Source organism: Oncorhynchus tshawytscha, linkage group LG08, assembly GCF_018296145.1.
Source record: "Oncorhynchus tshawytscha isolate Ot180627B linkage group LG08, Otsh_v2.0, whole genome shotgun sequence".
In the NCBI taxonomy this organism is placed as follows: Eukaryota; Metazoa; Chordata; class Actinopteri; order Salmoniformes; family Salmonidae; genus Oncorhynchus; species Oncorhynchus tshawytscha.
The window spans coordinates 77,065,471-77,070,470 of record NC_056436.1 but is presented as its reverse complement, the minus strand read 5'-3'; the positions used below and the strand labels follow the sequence as shown (position 1 = coordinate 77,070,470).

Below are 5,000 nucleotides of genomic sequence, written 5' to 3'. Positions count from 1 at the left end.
GGTATGATATGAAATGCTAACCTCCCCTGTCATTGTAATGGTGAGAGGTTAGCATGACTTGTGGGTATGATATGAAATGCTAACCTCTCCTGTTATTGTAATGGTGAGAGGTTAGCATGACTTGTGGGTATGATATGAAATGCTAACCTCCCCTGTTATTGTAATGGTGAGAGGTTAGCATGACTTGGGGGTATGATATTTGTGCGTCTGTAACTTTCTCACTGTCACAAACGTCATCAGGGAAATGACGAGACCAAGGTGCAGCGTGGTTGGCGTACATTTTCCTTTATTTAGAATGTCACCAACAAAACAAGAAACACCAACGACGACCGTGCAGCTTACTAGGGCTATACAGGTCACTAACAAAGTCAACTACCCACAACATAGGTGGGAAAACAGGCTGCCTAAGTATGATTCCCAATCAGAGACAACGATAGACAGCTGTCCCTGATTGGGAACCACACTTGGCCAAACACACAGTAATACAAAACATAGAATGCCCACCCCACATCACACCCTGACCTCACCAAATAGAGAAATAAAACGTCTCTCTAAGGTCAGGGTGCGACACTCACTCATCATTATTCAGAATTCATTCAGGATTATACACTAAATATTCATGAAACATGTTCCTATTTCAATAAAATATGACACCATAATCTGTGAAGGTTTTACTGTTTCCTGCTAGTTAGAGTTAATAGCCAGGCTAATACAGTATGTTACATACATAAGAGTTAGTTCTCCCAGCTGAGTGTAATTGGTTTGTAAGGTGATATAACCGTGGAGGGGAGTTCATGAAATCTGTGTTATTTCTTCTCTCTGCCTGGTGTTATGAGTCCTACTGGTGATTTATGATGTGGTTTATCTTCTGGCCCAGCCTCAGAAGGACTTTTCCCACTGACAAACCTGTGTGTGTGTGTGTGTGTGTGTGTGTGTGTGTGTGTGTGTGTGTGTGTGTGTGTGTGTGTGTGTGTGTGTGTGTGGAGGTGCGCACAGGCATGGGTCTTTGCCCATGTGTGTCCATGCGTGTGTGTGAGTGTGAATAAGGACTATTCCCACTGACAAACCTGAGTGTGTGTGTGTGTGTGGAGTTGCGCGCGGGCACGGGTCTTTGCCCATGTGTGTCCATGCGTGTGTGTGAGTGTGAATAAGGACTATTCTCACTGACAACCCTCTGCCAACACTGCCAGCAACTCTGCTGTTTGTTCTCTTTCCATGCAGAACAGCACAGGATTCCAGCCTGTTTCAATAGCAGGATCGGTCTCTGAAAAGCTGCATGTCTTAGGTGTACAAGACCTTAATGGAAAAAAGATTAACTTTGGACCAAATAACGTGTGATCTTAGCTTTAGCCGTTCTTCCCACCCTGTCATATGGAAATATTTAAGACAAGATCTTTGAATTAGAAATTTGCAGTATAAACTCAGTCTGAATATTACCCTACTTGAGTTCCTTGTATAAACAAATACGTGGAGGTTTCTCTTAGTTTTGTTCTTACTGCAATACGTCAGTATGTCATTCTTGTTTATAAAATGTCTAAAATAGCAACATGATCAATTCTAAATCTTATACTGTGTACACTAAAGAGTTGGGCTAAATTCCATTTCAAGTTACGTCTTTTGAAGGTCTCTCAAGCCGTGTTCATACTGCAGGTCTTAATGCTCATATCAGTTTTGTCCAAACAGGTTACAAGTGACCAAATCAGATGTGTGTGTTCAGACAGCAGTCATTTGCTGACATGGTTACAGTAGTTGTCGTAGTAACCCCTCCAGAACATTTTGGTTGTACTACACAGCTGATTCAAATTCTAACCAACTCACTATCAAGGTCTGTCTATAGAAATGTTTCAGAAGATATTTGCATGGCGAGGCTTCCTGTCAATGAAGACTACAAGGAAAAGCTTTTGATATGATACATGCAAACATTCAGACATGCAAAGATTCCTGGATAAACTCATCTGATAAAACCCTACCAAGAGCACAGTAGTTTAGCCCACACGTCACCGAACCCATATTTTACAAAGTACATTTACAGAGCACACATTGTCTTCTACATATGAACTGTGGGAAAGATTTGAATGTGAAAGAAGAGGGACCTTGGTTATGATTAAGAGGTCTGGTTGTCTCAGAGAAGCAGTTCAATTATGATAAACCACTCTGGTGTATCAGTGGTTTCTCAGGTGACAGTTGTAGTCTGCGGTCTGGTTCTGAGTTCTGGTTCTCAGTCCTTCTCCTTGTGAGTGTTGGCCTGCCTTTTCTCCAGCTCTGAACCGTGTCTCAGTGTAAAGAATGTATCCAAATGACCATTAGTGTGTGTGTGTGTGCCTGCGTGCGTGTATCTGTGTGTGTGTGTGTGTGTGTGCCTGCGTGCGTGTATCTGTGTGCGAGTGTTTGTTCTCCAGTGTACGGCAGTGTTATCGGTTCTATTTGGCAGAGCACACAAACACACACACACACACACACACACACACACACACACACACACACACACACACACACACACACAGAGGCAGAGACATGCACCAAATAGATTATCCGTTAACTCTGTCAGAGCCGTAACACCCCTTCAACCTCTCATGCACCAAAGGAGATCAAAATCAATACTAGAATGAGTAAGAAAAATCCAGCCAGGATTTCTGTTTCCACTAGAACACTTCTGAGTTCTGACACAAGTACCAGCTCTGAGTGACAGCGAGACCAATAACACATAACATATCAACCAGCCTAGCGTTCTGGGCTGGTGGTTCTTGGCTGTAGATCAGTGTCGAAGGTAACTCTACTGTGTGTGTCTCTGTCTGTGTGTGTGTGTGTGTCTGTCTCTGTATATGTCTGTGTGTGTGTGTGTGTCTCTGTGTGTGTGTGTGTGTGTGTGTGTGTGTGTGTGTGTGTGTGTGTGTGTGTGTGTGTGTGTGTGTGTGTGTGTGTGTGTGTGTGTCTGTGTGTGTGTGTGTGTGTGTGTCTGTGTGTGTCTGTGTGTGTGTGTATGTGTGTGTGTGTGTGTGTATGTGTGTGTGTGTGTGTGTGTGTGTGTGTCTCTGTATGTGTGTGTGTGTGTGTGTGTGTGTGTGTGTGTGTGTGTGTGTGTGTGTGTGTGTGTGTGAATGAGAGAGAACATGCTGTCCCTTTTTGCCTTCCAGTATCAAGCAGACTGTAACACTGATTACCACTTTTACCCTGTTAGAGCTCTACCATAGAAGCAGCATGGTTAGAATAGATGTACACTTTTACCCTGTTAGGGCTTCACTATAGAAACAGCATGGTTAGAATAGATGTACACTTTTACCCTGTTAGGGCTTCACTATAGAAACAGCATGGTTAGAATAGATGTACACTTTTACCCTGTTAGGGCTTCACTATAGAAACAGCATGGTTAGAATAGATGTACACTTTTACCCTGTTAGGGCTTCACTATAGAAACAGCATGGTTAGAATAGATGTACACTTTTACCCTGTTAGGGCTTCACTATAGAAACAGCATGGTTAGAATAGATGTACACTTTTACCCTGTTAGGGCTTCACTATAGAAACAGCATGTTTAGAATAGATATACACTTTTACCCTGTTAGAACTCCACTATAGAAACAGCATGTTTAGAATAGATATACACTTTTACCCTGTTAGAACTCCACTATAGAAACAGCATGGTTAGAACAGATACAGTTGTTGTTGGAAGTTTACATACACCTTAGCCAAATACATTTAAACTCAGTTTTCACAGTTACGGACATTTAATCCTAGTAAAAAGTCCCTGTCTAAGGTCAGTTAGGATCACCACTTTATTTTAAGAATGTGAAATGTCAGAATAATAGTAGAGAGAATGTTTTACTTCAGCTTTTAGTTCTGTCATCACATTCCCAGTGGGTCAGAAGTTTACATACACTCAATTAGTATTTGGTAGCATTGCGTTTAAACTGTTTATCTTGGGTCAAATGATTCGGGTAGCCTTCCACAAGCTTCCCACAATAAGTTGAGTGTATTTTGGCCCATTCCTCCTGACAGAGCTGGTGTAACTGAGTCAGGTTTGTAGGCCTCCTTGCTCGCACACACTTATTCAGTTCTGCCCAAACATTTTCTATAGGATTGAGATCAGGACTTTGTGATGGCCATTCCAATACCTTGACTTTGTTGTCCTTAAGGCATTTTGCCACAAGTTTGGAAGTATGCTTGGATCATTGTCCATTTGGAAGGCCCATTTGCGACCAAGCTTGAACTTCCTGACTGATGTCTTGAGATTTTGCTTCAATTAATCCATATAATTTTCCATTCTCATGATGCTATCTATTTTGTGAAGTGCACCAGTCCCTCCTTCTGCAAAGCACCCCCACAACATGATGCTGCCACCCCCTGTCACGTTCTGACCATAGTTGTGTTATTTTATTCTTTGTTTTAGTATGGTCAGGGCGTGAGTTGGGGTGGGCAGTCTGTTTGTTTTTCTATGTTGGTTTCTGTGTTCGGCCTAGTATGCTTGTTGTCTCTGATTGAGAATCATACTTAGGTAGCCTTTTTTCCACCTGGGTTTTGTGGGTGTTTATTTTCTGTCTAGTGTGTGTTGTCACCATACAGAACTGTTTCGGTTTCGTTGATTCACGTTTATTATTTTGTTCCAGTGTTCAGTTGTGTTTTTTGAATAAATCAATATGGACACTTACCACGCTGTGTTTTGGTCCTTACTCCTCCTCAGACGAAGAGGAGGAAATCCGTTACACCGCCGTGCTTCACGGTTGGGATGGTGTTCTTTGGCTTGCAAGCCTCCACCTTTTTCCTCCAAACATAATGATGGTCATTATGGACAAACAGTTCTATTTGTGTTTCATCAGACCAGAAGACATTTCTCCAAAAAGTACGATCTTTGTCCCAATGTGCAGTTGCAAACCGTAGTCTGGCTTTTTTATGGTGGTTTTGGAGCAGTGGCTTTTTCCTTGCTGAGCTGCCTTTCAGGTTATGTCGATATAGGACTCATTTTACTGTGGATATAGATACTGTTTCCTCCAGCATCTTCACAA

General features: G+C 42.2%; 1 long non-coding RNA gene across 1 annotated transcript in view; it reads left to right on the top strand.

Annotated features, from left to right (window-relative positions):
* The window catches only part of LOC121846937, a 19,448-nt gene that overhangs the window by 12,390 nt on the left and 2,058 nt on the right, over positions 1-5,000 (top strand). The window contains exon 3 of the long non-coding RNA XR_006083936.1: positions 3,999-4,001. This is a non-coding gene — a long non-coding RNA (uncharacterized LOC121846937). The remainder of the gene's footprint in view (positions 1-3,998; positions 4,002-5,000) is intronic.